The sequence below is a fragment of the Xenopus laevis genome, chromosome 3S (genome assembly GCF_017654675.1).
Source record: "Xenopus laevis strain J_2021 chromosome 3S, Xenopus_laevis_v10.1, whole genome shotgun sequence".
Classification (NCBI taxonomy): Eukaryota; Metazoa; Chordata; class Amphibia; order Anura; family Pipidae; genus Xenopus; species Xenopus laevis.
The window spans coordinates 8,706,708-8,721,443 of record NC_054376.1 but is presented as its reverse complement, the minus strand read 5'-3'; the positions used below and the strand labels follow the sequence as shown (position 1 = coordinate 8,721,443).

Below are 14,736 nucleotides of genomic sequence, written 5' to 3'. Positions count from 1 at the left end.
TCATTTAAACATGAAATAAACCCAATAGGCTGGTTTTGCTTCCAGTACGGATTAATTATATCATAGTTGGGATCAAGTACAAGCTACTGTTATATTATTATACAGAAAAAGTAAATTTTTAAAAATTTGGATTATTTGGATAAAATGGAGTCTATGGGAGACAGCCGTTCTGTAATTCGGAGCTTTCTGGATATTGGATTTCAGGATAAGGGATCCTATACCTGTATCTATAGCCGATCCAGTAACTGAAGATATTGCACCACTGACTACTTCTTTAAATGTAATACTTTAAAACAGATTCACATTAATCTGAGGTCAAATCAGTGAAAGTGCATATTTACAATTAGCCTACCTAGCTTTATATGGTGAGGGAAGGCCAGTTGACTCCTGGTCTCCTTAAATCTTTTAGGTATGCACAATAATAGAGAAGAAGCTAAAATTAGCATTGATACGGGGATTACGTTCGGCATAATTTCTCCAGAAATGTAAATATGGCACACCTTTTATGCAGCTGCTAATCACTTTATCAACCTGAATGTCAATATGAACTTTATTTTTATAGATTACCTTGGAAGCCATTCCCTGGATAAATTGTGAATACCATAACACATTAAAGCACCAATAAAAACGATGCCGAGGGCAGTATAAAGGCAGATGGTTTTCCTTAGCAAACACAACCATTCCACCTCTCATTACCCAGAATTAAGCAAAATGAAGACACTAATCAGATCCCAGACGCATTATTGCAAGATTGTAAAACATTATTTTGAGCAAATACTGTCCAATAAAAAAAACCCCACAAGAGTAAATGGGCCACCTGCCCTGACCAACTGCTGCCATGTGCATGCGGGAAAGTAGGAGCAACTCACTCAATCCATTGCCCATGGAGTCACTGACAAAACTCAACCCAATTACCATTCCAGCATTCTCCTATCACCCTAGTTCTGCCAATCAATGGAACCCCAGGCATGAAAATTAATAGACTTCATATAGTTCTCATACACATATATTGAACAGTGTATACTTATGCTATAACAAAAGCTTACAATTCTTTTCCAAATTTGGATAAAACAGAGCTCCTTACTGAGCCTTCCACTGCTTGAGTGATCCTAATCTTACCAAACAGGATGCATCTACTTGCAAATTGCTGCAGGGATGGAAAACTGACACCTGTTTAGTATCTTTTTTTTCAGACCAGTTATAAAAAACACAGCACAAGTTTCTCCCCTCCAGCCTTATCTTGCATTTTTAGCACAATGTTGTTCACAGATGCTAATTATCCAGCTGAGAATTCAATGTTTTTAGTGCCATCACAATTAGGAAAATGGTCACCGAGGGACTGAAAGACAACTATAAATGTGTTACTTTTTTTTAGTATTCTTAATAAAGAAAAAACATTCTTGCAGTTTGTGGACTCATTGTTTTGTTTCCAATTAAGTTTATTTTAAACTACCATGCAGTATGAGATGGTTCTGCAAAACCATAGGCCAAAAAAAAAGCTATTAAATGCTGCAGTTTTGAAGGCCTGTTAGAAGGGCCATAGTTCTTGGGATACAGACCCCCAGTTCCAAGGGCACATGCATCATAAAAACAAAAGGAATATCCCAAAACTCTATAATAAAGTTAAAAAGCTAGTTTTTATTTAACATCAAGTTAAAAGAATAGGCATACAGACCCACTGGTATTCTGCCTTACGTGTTTCATACCCTCTGGTACTAGTCATAGGCCTATGATTAAGTACCAGAGGGTATGAAATGCATAAGGCTGAATACCAGGCTGGTATTCTGCCTTACGCATTCTACACCCTCTGGTATTAATCATATGCCTATGATTAAGTACCAGAGGGTATGAAATGCATAAGGCTGAACACCAGTCTGGTATTCCGCCTTACACATTTCATACCCTCTGGTGTTAAACATAGGAATCTGTTTAAGTACCAGAGGGTATGAAATGCATAAGGCTGACTACCAGTTGATGTTAAATAAAAACTAGCCTTAAAGAAACAATAAAATTCCCAGGTCTAGTTGCGTAATTCTTGATCATAAAACTTGACACCACCCAAGGAAAAAAGGTTAGGTAACTAAATATGAGTGTTGTGGTTGTATCAAAGGTCCAGATGATCCAAACTCATACAAGCATCATAGTTTTGCTTTTCTAATCAACCTACACAAGAGTTCATAACTCCCACTGTACATCTCTTAATTGATCTCCAGATGCTCACCAAATCCTTCTTCTTCTTTCCCAAATTCTGTGAAACTTCCTCCCATTCATTCTGCCTTGAAAAGATCTCTTCAAACATATTTCTGTAGAGATGCTTCTGTTCATGTAGTTTAATATGGCTTCAAAGGGCACTAAATGCAATGTTTGATTGTCAACTCCCAATCATGGCCATCATCATGCCCTGCGGTTCATGTACATAGTAAAACAGGGCTAGTCTCCTTACAAAATCCCCAATTTGTTCATAGAGTATCATCTTAAAATGACAGTTCCTGAATATGAAGATAATTATCAGGAGACTGAAAGGAATGATGGGAAATTAATTTTCTCTGTGTTTTGCTTTACTTTTAGAAGCCAATCAAGCTTGACGGCATAAGAAGAACAATGTTCAGAGCGTTGTTTCTTTAAACATAAATTGTGGTGAAATTTTTTGTCTCTGTTCAACAGAACCTTAAAAAAGGTAATTATAAGTAAAAAAAAATCTATAGTCTAGATTGAAATTAAAACCAGCTATCACATTTAATCTGGTTATTATTCAAACCACACGCCTAACAGGGACTACCAGGAAACACACCATACTTTAATTCTTGTCAGTTGACGAAATAATAAGTATTGACTTTTATGATGAGTACTGATTTTAAGTTGTGATTATTTAAGGTGATTACAGTAGAAAAACCTTAGTCATGTTTCGTCATGTTTGCTTTATCGATCTGAGTGAAGGAGTACATTTCAAAATGAGAGCCTATGATCCCATTTCCTCCTTGGAGTGAAAGCCAGGGGCTTCACCAGCAACATGTTGCAGTGACCTTGTGTCAGCTGGAAAGACCTACTGGTAAATAAAGCATTAGAGAGATTATTATATGATCCCCTTTTATATTTATACATAGTTATCATATCCCCCCTTAAGCGCCTCTTCTCTAGCGTGAACATCCCCAATTTGGCCAGTCTTTCCTCATAGCTAAGATTTTCCATACCTTTTACCATCTTAGTTGCCCTTCACTGGACCCTCTCTGATTTAATAATGTCCTGTTTGAGTGATGGAGACCAAAACTGTATGGCATATTCTATATATATATATCCAATCTGAACATAAACATGTCCAAATATAAGTGTTCTATGACAGTGTTCTTTTCTACGTCATCAACTGCTAGACAGCAACCATTCCTACTCCTGGATCTGTTGACACCTAATGGTTGTTCCAGGAATGGGCATTGTCAGATTAGCTTCAGGGAGAGGTAAGAAAATGTCATGATAATCTGTCCAGTTTGCCTCCTAAAATGCCCATCCCACAGATGCAAGACCAGTAGTAAAGTTACGACTGGCAAAACTGCACACCCTCATCAGTGCATATATGGTCTTCTTTAGAAGACCTGATACTGAACTAAGTGTGTTTTTTTTTATGGGTGGAGTATATAGAAGTGGGATAACTTTGATTGAAGAGGATTGAAAACGGGCTTTTGAAAAGGAAGATACTATAGCACCTGTGTGGGGTTGTTGCATGGAAAATACACACTAAAGTGCATTTCTAAGCCAAGGGTCATCTAAGCAACTGTACTAAGTACCCTGAAGGTATAATTTACAAATTCAGCTCCAACTACACTTTAATTATTTGGAAAATAATCAGTGTTGATTTTTTTCAGTGAGGAAGTGTCCCAAGACAAAAGACTTGTGTCAAACAGACCCAGCTGGTGTAATTGCTGGGGGCCCAATGCAGCTCTGGACTATATTTATAACAGTAGCGTCAAGGAAAGTAGACGCCCATGAATGTTCTTAATAGCTACTTAGTAAAACCATGTCTGATGCTTTTGAGACACTTTATGGCCTAGAATTCTAGTATTCAGACAACACTGCTTACATTACTTCACCTTAAATAAAGCATATGACCCCTATGGCCAGAGGCAAACTTAACAGTAACACCTTTTGTTTATATAACACTAATGTTTGAATACCTTACCAGTGTTGAAAACATACTAGAATTGGCACCACTAGAGCAGAGCCAAGAGTGGGTGATACAAGTTGCACAGCTGGAAGTTTCAGGGCCCCCACTGTGGAATATTTTTACTGCTCACCAATGATATTCAAACAGTAATCTATTCTGAACACCTATATTAAAAATGTGTCATAATCAGAAGTGGCACTGGGCTGCTGTGACCCCAATGTTTTACCCCTGGAAATCTTCACATAAGCAAAATAAGTATATATATATTTGGCAGCTCTTACTCATGGGACAGAACAGAAATATTTAAGAACATGAGCAGTAACACTTTGGGGCAAATATACTAACTTCCGAAAATTCGCCATTGCAACACTTTGTCAGGTGTAGATTGGCCAAGACAACGCTAATTCACTAAAATCTGAAGTTGCGCCCAGGGCACCGAACTTTGACGAAGTTGTGCTAGCGTTACTGCCCAAAGTTGCGCTAGCGTTGCCTAATTTGCATAATGCAGGAAGTTAAATTTCAATGGACGTATATGTTGCAGCAACTACATTACACTACACAAGCCCGGGAAACCTTGATAAAATAAAATAAAGTTGTTATATTGCCCTACACATGAGCCCAGTGTATAGTTTATGTGCCATATGTTAGGAAATATAGGGGGGAAAAATTTTTGCTCTTTTGCAGCCTATCACCCTGAAAAATGAAAAGTCTCCAGCGTTTTTTTGGGACTTAGAAAAGGTCTGAGGTGGCGAAAGCAAGTCTGGCACAAGATTTAACGTTCAGTAAAATCCGCATCTTAGTGAATTTGCGTAGTTATGTCCATTCGCCAGAGCGCAACTTCACCAGGTGTAAGGGAGCAAATTACCGCTAGAGTCTATCTCTTTCGCTAGCGAAGTAATGCCTGCGCCCAATAGTAAATCGGCAAAGTAACGAAATGACATTTATTCTATAGGCACAAGCACATTGCATATATCGACATAGCCCACAGAGGGAACCCCAATAGGTGCCCAACTATAGGAAAGTACAAGGAGAATCTTTGAATGCCTGTCGCAATTGTGACTGCAACTATCAGCCCTAAAAAATCATAAAGATCTTTGAATAACATTGTTTTATAGTGATGGTCAAAAAAAAAAAATTTGCGAAACGCGAAACAATTCACCAGCGTCAAAATAGGTACCCATTAAAGTCAATGGGCCTCCGTTAATCGTCACCAGCATCTAAATTGATGCCGGTGTTGATTCCGTCGGTGCCGTCCAAAAAACTTTGACAGTTTTGGCGCAAGCGACTATTCAGACGTGCGTCCAAAATTTTTTGACATTGGCGAATTTTCACAGCAGTTTCTTGTATTTAGCTAGATGCGGAAATTCGCCGCAAATTTGTGCCTGGCAAATGTATTTGCCCATCACTAAACTCCACTCAAAGCTTCCAACTTCAAATGCAGAGACAAAGAACATGGAGCCAGATAATATGTTAAAGTATGCTGGGAATTGTAGTCCAGCACAAGTGATGGGCGAATCTGTGCCGTTTCGCTTCGCAAAAAAACTTGCAAATAAACAGCAAAATATTTGAGAAATGCATTAAAGTCAATGGGCATCAAAATTATTTTGACGTGTGACAATTTTGACGCGAGCATCACTTTTAGGGGCAAATTTACTTATGGTCGAAAGATAATTAACCCTCGATATTCGACTGCCGAATATCGAAGTCGAAGGATTTACTGCAATCCGTTCGATCGAACGATCGAACAAAAAATTGTTCGATCGAACGATTAAATCCATTTTAATCCATCGATCGAACGATTTTTCTTTGACCAAAAAATACTTAGAAAGCCTATGAGGACCTTCCCCATGGGCTAACATTGACTTCGGTAGCTTTTAGGTGGCGAATTAGGGGGTCAAAGTTTTTTTTTAAGAGACAGTACTTTGACTATCGAATGGTCGAATAGTCGAACGATTTTTAGTCCGAATCGTTCGATTCGAAGTCGTAGTCGAAGGTCGAAGTAGCCAATTTGATGGTCGAAGTAGCTAAAAAAAACATTGAATTCGAAGGTTTTTTTCTTCTATTCCTTCACTCGAACTAAGTAAATGGGCCCCTTAATGTGCGCGACTATTTTGTCCAAATGCATTAAAGTGAAAGGTGTCGGAATCATTTTGACATGTGACTATTAGACGTGCAACAATAATTTTTTTGTCGATGCAGATTTACCGCCGCAAATTTGTGCCTGCCGAATTTATTCGCCCATCACTATCCAGCACCAATTAAAGTGTGTTTGAGCAGTGCAGCTCCGCAGAGTCCCTTTTTGATGTCCCTTCGTCATTCATGAGGATGATAATAAAAGGTAAACATTTCCTACAATACACAGCCGTCCCACAAATCATCTACACGCATCATTATACCAGTCGGCATGTGCAGCACTTGAAATCCCTTATTTCTTTCTTTCAGCGCTCAGTATTCCAGCCACATAGTGGTGCTGTTGCAATGGACAATAAGTTTAGAAATATAATTTTGCACAGTAAGTAATGTTCCGTGGCAGTTTGGTAGTTAAAAGACACCAGGACTTAGGGTTCTTACACACGGGCGGTTTTTCCTGCGCTCCCCTGCGTTGCGCTTTTTTTGGTTCAGCCGCAGGGGAGCGCAGGAGTAGACACACTTCAATTATTGTGAAGGACGCATGTATGCACAGAACGCAGGTGAAATGCAACATGCTGCGTCCCACCTGCGTTTGGCGCTTACATGCGTCTGTGTGAGTACTGCCCCCTTCATAATAAGTGCGTCTACTCCTGCGCTCCCCTGCGGCTGAACGGAAGAAAGCGCAACACAGGGGAGCGCAGGAAAAACCGCCGGTGTGTAAGAGCCCTTAATGTTTCAATCCATTCCAAATAATTATTAGGGGAGTGTAACTAAAGGGCAGGATACAATTCTGTGCAATGGAGGTGTTTGCTGTGTGTTAGTTGTTTATACAGATGGATAACGCATGTGCTTTATGTGTTTATTCGCCAGAGCAAAGCAGCTCGGGATTATTTAATAGTCCTCCTCACTACAAACGCTTCTTGTTAATAGCACAGGACAGCTTCAGCCCCTTGTGGGAACGAATCCCCCCACCTTTTCATTCCTACTCTGTACATTGTCTCCTCCGTTCTATAGACTACAGTCAGGCTAATAAAACCCAGAATTCATTTTAAAGATCATTCTCCCCATATGAGTATGATAAAAAAACAACTTTCAATAATATCAAAGATGAAACATTGTCACTGGCTCCTCCATAAACAAGAAACACGTTTAACGTCGAAATGTTTTTGAAAAAAGGGGGGGATAAAAGTTCTGTTTTAAATACTTTAGCACTACACATACTTGGCTAGATTAAGCTGTCAGATCTCAGATTACAAGGCGTGTTGTTTGCATGCAAATATATACAGTACACACTCACACACACTCACACACACACAGGCTGACTTTTTCTTCTCGCACTCCCATAGCAATTTGTGCACCATGCAAAGTAATCTGGGCTTTAGTCCCTGTAGAATAAGCACCGAGAGCTGTGATCACTGCTGATTGTAGCCAGATTTCCTTAGGACTTTGTGGAATAAATGAACCTCATGCCTCTGCTTTATCTTTGTCTTTTTTAACCCTTTGTCAGACGGAGGGTTTTTTTTTATCCCTGTCGATCTACACCAGCATGAGGGTTTCTTTTCAGCTCCTAACCTGGATGGCTTATTCTGTCACTCACTACCCAGGGAGTGGTGCGTTCTTATGGGGAAACACTCTATGAGATTTGCCAGTCTATCTCTCCTCTTTGGAATCCATGGTGAAAAGTAAATTCAACGGCGGACAAAAAAAACAGAAACATTGCAGAGTTTGCCATTTTTTTCCTTTCCACTCGGAGGACATAGAAAAATGCACAGACCATTGACCGTCCTATCTACTGAGAAACAGTGTTTCAAAGAATCCTCCTGTCCGGAGCGTGTTCCAGAAAGCTCTTTTGAATCTAACTTCCAGCCTCCAGCTTCGACCAGTACAATTGTCAGAGATGATCAGACAAGAGAAATTTGTATAGCAGTGATCTTTTCCAAAGTGTTTTGTCTGCTTCATCTGATTGCGAAAACTCCTCGGTTTCCAAGTGAAATTGACCCTACTGAGAACGGTAGACCAAGAAGAGGGTGTAGGATTTCCTGAAAAGAGGGCACAGGTAGGGGTTGTCATGCTAAAAAAAAAAAATTTGAGGATTTAAAATGGGAAATTGGAGATGGATATACAAAGGAACACAAATGGAATTTGGGGAAAGTTTTTACTTAATGAACAAAAAAGGCTAATTTCGATGTAACTCAATACTTTAAGCCTTAACATTAATGTTGGAAAATAAATGGTATCTGCAAGCAGACAATGATTTACTAATTCTAGAAATTACATTATTATTATTTATTTTTTTTAAATTCTGAACGGGCAATAATTGATGCAAAGAGACAAAGACCACTGAAAAGCATTCAGAAGTATTGTGATATCACTTTATTGTGATATCATAAGCTGTACAGTACATTATCATTACGATTACACATATACAAAGTGGTGTCATATTGCACAGTGCTGTACATTAAATAGGTGTGTATGGGTATATACAAAAATACCACCAATAAAAGAGGGAAAGGGGGCCCTGCTCAATAGAGCTTACAATCCATTGGCCTTTAAATGAATGGCAAACTATAATACCCCACCCCAGAACACTGATTCTAAAAGACCATGATTTAAACATTTATTGTAAATGTTTCAATACAAAATAGCGCATTTTCCCTTTGGTTGACAGATTTTGCACACTCGTTCTTTGTTAAATAATAAAAAATAAAATAAAACCTAAACCAACCCCCCTGAGCATTTTTAGGAAAGAAAACCAAACTGCTGGTTAAAAAATCTGCACAGTATAGTTCAGGCATCTGGCAATTGAAGTGTTAATCTTCAGAGCACAGAGCCATCTGGCTGGGCTGGTTTGGTATAATCGAGAAGATTATGTTCACAAGACTCAGAGTTTAAGTCTCCTCACCCATAGAGCAACAAATCTTTGCACAAGGCTCACAAACCTACTTTTTAACCCCGACTGAGCACACTTCCAGCCATCTACAGCTTCATGTCGACGTTTTTTAAAGCATTGACGCCGATGCCATGGTTAAATCTTCCACCACGGTAAGACGAATTGCCTCTGATCTTAAGGATGGAAAAAAGGTGCAGACAATAGAATAGGAAATAAGGGAGATTGGGACATTTAGAAATGACACCTGGAAACCGTACATGTTCTGCGGAAAGGATTCTGTTTGTTGAAGGTGCTGTTTAATTTTTTTTTTTTTTTAAAAAAAAAAACCCAACTCCATGGGGATTAAGTTCATCTCGTCAATGGAGAATGTTATTGTAGTCACGAAATTGAAATAAATAGGTGTAAAGCTGAAATTTCAGTTTTTTTGCTCAGGTGGTTCATTTTAGTTTCTATACAACCCTTTTCATTGTTTGTGCCTATGGAATTTTCTGTCTCTGCTCCTTGTCTTATAGACTACAGAATATATTTGGTTATAACCTCTGGGGTGCTCTATATCTAAAGCAAGTGATTCCATGTGCATAGGATATAGCAGAACGTTGTTTTATCCTCTAGGACCAGATTATTTCTGTTCAGTTTTAAGTAACGTGTGCGTAAAGGGATTAGGGTTAGGTGATACGACACTGCTGTGTTAAGTGACCTGTGAGCTTAATTAGCACTTGTCCGCAATAAATGTCATTAACAGCATCCCAAACGGGCTGATAACAATAGGCTGCAAAGAGTGTTTGCTCCAGAGAGTGCAGAATTCTATATGTAGTTAACTGGCTCAGTTATATGACCATTGCCCTGAGTGCTTAATGACAGATATGCAAGGTCCAATAGGGAAAAAAAATAAAAAATATATATACAGTATATACATGTTTTTGGATATGTGAATATCAATAAACTTGACTGATGCTGCATGCTGGGGTATATTGGCTTCATATAAATAAGACAAAGAGGAAGCAAGAGGTGTTATTGGATAAATGACCTCAGCTAATTACCTTGTTGGCTAGAAAGTCTGTTTAGGTGTTGGAGGAGATTTATGTGTATCATTTAGCTTTCCGTTTAGCTTTCTTTCTATTCCAGCAGCATCCATCGTCTTGTTTTTTTTTTACCTCCAGGGACTGTGTAAGCACTTTGTTTAAGTCTGTGTTGGAAATTTACCCTTAATAGGATTAAATGAGTATACTGGACACAGAGACAATACTACACATCATTGAACGCAACTCATAGGACATGCGATTTTGGGGTGTGTGTGGGGGGTGGAGTGTAGAGACGAGGTACATTCCAAAAAAAATTGTAACCAGAGTACACATTTTAAATATTTGGACGAGTGGGGGCAGGGAATCAAGGAGCAGAATATTGACTTCAGTACTCTGAATATTTTATTATATATATAGACAAATGGTCAATGTTGGTCTAGTTGTGATGTTTAACTTTGTATATGAGGAGGTTGCTTAATAAATAAAATGATTATTGCAGAGGTTTGGGGCTATAGATCTATTTAATGAACTATAACAATATTGTCTTCTATATGTGCCAGGGATCTGGCTAGTTGGGAGGCTTCAACCTCAACAAAGGTCTTTGTTTCATTAAAGCATAATGTTAGCGTAGGTTTATTCTTTATGAGACTTGTCAAGTGAGTTAGAAATATGAGTTATAGAAGAGGTCACGGTCAAGAAATATCAATAATATGGCTATGGGGGGCATTCAAATAACAACAAACTCTACCTAAACATCTATGCTAGTGTGGTGAATAAAATGTTCCCTTCTGCGTGTAGCATCTTAGTCTTCAGTTGTACGTGCAGCTATTTCTGTCTGTACTTAAGGGACGGTGGAAACATGATCTTTTGGGAAAATGCTTGACTTTTTTTCTTTTTTTTTTTTTTTGGTTGTGTTGAAAGTTTCACTGTTACAAGGAAACAATGTTAAAGCACTTAATGCGAGTAGTAAACTTAGACATCCACACGTGTTTATTGCAGGGTAGCCCAGACGCAGGTTGGGGGCCTGTTTTAGCCATGTGCATTCTTCTGCCATGTTGAACAATCAACTCAACAGTGAGCTCATGGCTTGTGTCTTTTTATAGAGTTCTTTGTAGAGAGTTGTTGTAGTGGAACTGTTTTCTCCAAAAGCCTTCATTTACTTTGTCTGATTACAGTCAATGGTTAGAACCATCATCTAGAAGCCTATGATTAAGTGTCCTAGTGACACGAAGATGATTGTATAAATAAAGTATCTATTTTTCATTTACAAACCTTTGGTCTGATCTATACGTGAGTTACCAGGGTGCCCTGCACCTACATTTACTCTTTGTAGAACCATCCTCTACCCCACATCTCAAGATGACCTATCAATTACAGGTTTGTATTCGAAAAAATGTAAGCGTCTTTATATGTGACGATTTTCTGAAAGGATGACGATGCATGATGATAATGCGGTTAATAAAGAGTCGCTGCACATGTAAAATAAACTAAATGGGACAAGAATGTGCTTAAGACTCCATTGTCACAGAACATGCCTTGAAGGGGTGGAAGTGTAGCAATGTTTATTCTTATATTACAAAACATTGGCGTGTATGCCAGGAACTTTTTTTTTTTTATTGTTGGGCACAGGCATGCATATATCATCTGCTTGTGTTATTCAGTCATGTTTATTATTTTAGGATACATTTTTTTTTCTCAGTTTACCTGTCCATTTCAGGTTATGACTTGGTTATGGTAATTTTTGTTGAATAGCGGCCTTTTAATTGCATTATTGAACACTTACTGGCACTTGTTTGCTGCGATGGAAGCTGAATATTCAAAGAAATGCCTTTTTTGATAGAGAACTTGCTGCAAAGCTAAGGAGCACAAATGTAGAAGAACTTCTGACAGTGTGATGGTTTAAAGGATTTTATTGCCACTAGATTAGCTGCAATAGAGCAAGCTAAAATGCTATGTTTATTCTGTTTTCCCATACCTGATTAAAAAGCTCTAGAAGCTCCCTGTTTTTTTAGGATAGCAGCTGCAGTATTAGCTTGGTGTGACATCACTTCCTGTCTGAGTCTCTCCCTGCTCACTTATAGCTCTGGGCTCTGATTACAGCAGAGAATGGAGCGTGGGGGAAAAGGAGCAAACTGAGCATGCTCATGCCCGGGGCAAGGAGGTTTAAGCTGAAAACAGGAAGTCTGATACAGAAGCCCATGAGTACACAATAGAAGGAAAGAAATGTGGTGTTTCTCTTGACAGATGACTCAGAGCAGCACTACTTTGAGGGTTTACTGTTATATTCAGATGGGCCTTTCTGATAAAGCTTACTTAGCCAGTTATCCCCAACCAATGGCTTGTGAGCAACATGTTACTCAGCACTCCCGTTAAGGTTGCTCCCAGTGGTCTCAAGGCAGGTTCTCATTTTTAGACAGTAGAATCAGGCAAGTTGTGAGGCATAAAGACTGGTTTACTGCCAACTTGAGCTTCCTTCAAGCTGGAAGTCCAGACCTTTTACATTTGAACGTGACTCATTCACAGGAGACCTCTGGTTTCTGCTATGTCTTATATTTTTCTTCTGTGACAGCTTTGATAGTATCCAGTGCACAATAAGTAAGCAACACGTTATTGCACTGCAATTTCAACAATAGCTCACATGATCTCAATAGGGTATAAGTGAGGAATTTAGCAGTTAAAAGTTGTACCTAGGGCAAATATCTCAATCAATAAAATGTTCAAAATTCTACTGTGCCACCAAGGATGGGCGCCAAGTTTCTACTTGCAGAAATGACAGTTTTATTATGTTATTTTGTAATATGTTACAAACATTTGGTGATCATCCACAAAATGTTCATGCTGCCCAGTTATAAAACACCAAAGCCACGTGTTGATTTTAGTATTAGTAGATAACTTACTGTATTTAAGAAAACTCTTTTGCATGGGAATCCTGATCAAGTATTAGTACAACTTTCACCTTGATGATGCTCTTTACAAACAATGTTCCAGCACATAAGTAGCTTTCCTTTAAATGGCAGTTAATCAGGTTCTATAGGTGAACATGCAGAGTCACTAATGGAATTTCTTGCTATGCAGCTTCTACAGCTATCATTAATGAGTACAAAGGGCAAAAGTCCTTTTAATAGGTCCAATACCATACCTGTAGGAACATGTACACTTTACAAGAACTAGCAAGTACTGTGATCATTGCTAATTTAAAGAATAGATATAAAATATCAATTTATGCACTTCCCAGGGCCAGATTTACATAGCAGGCGCCCCTAGGCCCACTGTTGTTCGTCACCTCATCCCCTCCCTTTTATTCAATCAAATTTTCATCATCGGGACCACAGCAATGGGGATTGGTATACAGGAAATTTTAAAAACGATTGTATCTCCTGCGCCTCCCCAGTGTTTCTGAACCAATGTGGGTGTGGTTGGGCAGCATGCCGCCCCCTAAAATCCTGCCAACATAAGCCTGGGCCTGGCACTTCCTTTAACGAAAAACCATACCCTTGAAAAATGTAGGTCCCTATACAAATATATTGCATAAAACAGCTCATATGTAAAACCCTGCTTCATTTAAATATACCATTTTCATAATAATATACTTTTTAGTTGTATATGCCATTGGGAAATCCTAAATAGAAAATTGCTATTTTAAGAAGTAAGGGCCTCCCCCTAGGTTCCTACGATTCACAGTGCACACAAACAAATCATACTTGTTAGATCACATGAGCCAATGAACGTGCAAAGTTCTGTCTTTCGATTCCTCACTTCTTCCTGTTACAGTTAGAGCTGCAGTATTGTGACCAGGTGATCTCGGGGGCAGCACACAGTCCATCAGAAAATGGGGGGTTCATCTGAAAAGGTGTAAAGGGGCAATATTTAGTAAATATATATCCCAGTTTGGTAAGATTCGTTATTGTGCCACTTAATATGATATAACTGTTGCTTAAGTATTCATTTTGGGGGTATCGGTTTCTTTTAACATATATCAAATATATTAGTATTTTGGGGGACTTATGTCACTCCACATACTCTACTATGTTCACTTAAATTGCCGACTGTACATTCTCTAGAACAGTGATCCCAAACCAATGGCTCTTGAGTAACATGTTGCTCTCCAACCCCTTGGATGTTGCTCCCAGTGGCCTCAAAGCAGGTGTTTATTTTTTAATTCCTGGCTTGGAATTGGACAAAAAACAGGTGTACTGCCAAACAGAGCCTCCTATTGCCTGCCAGTCAACACAGGAACTACCAAATAGCCAACCACAACCATTTTTTTGCACCTCCAGGAACTCTTTTCATGCTTGTGTTGCTCCCTAACTCTTTTTACATTTGAAAGATTGGGGTACCACTGCTCTAGAAGCACAACAGTGGGGTAAAGAAGTAAGTGGCTTGTCATAGTAGTTTTGGGAGTAATAGTTATTTTTAAGTGTTTTTTGCCAAACTTTTTTGTGTGTATTTATAAGCATGTACCAAATTCCAGGTTTGGTTAAATATTCGGTCAAATCCAAGCCATGTTTGGCTGAATTCAGGTTTGGTTAAATAGTGGA

At 38.8% G+C, this 14,736-nt stretch overlaps 1 protein-coding gene across 3 annotated transcripts in view; it reads left to right on the top strand.

The window, feature by feature from the left end:
- Nucleotides 1-7,474: 7,474 nt before the first annotated feature.
- ntf3.S (neurotrophin 3 S homeolog) overlaps nucleotides 7,475-14,736 on the top strand; it is a 53,021-nt gene continuing 45,759 nt past the window's right edge. For 2 of the 3 annotated variants that reach the window (XM_041587630.1, XM_018254271.2), the window contains exon 1: nucleotides 7,475-8,342. The gene's annotated coding sequence lies outside the window, so the exon portion shown is untranslated. Of the gene's footprint in view, nucleotides 8,343-9,197; nucleotides 9,329-14,736 lie in introns of those variants that run through there. The other variant, NM_001092740.1, reaches the window with a different exon arrangement.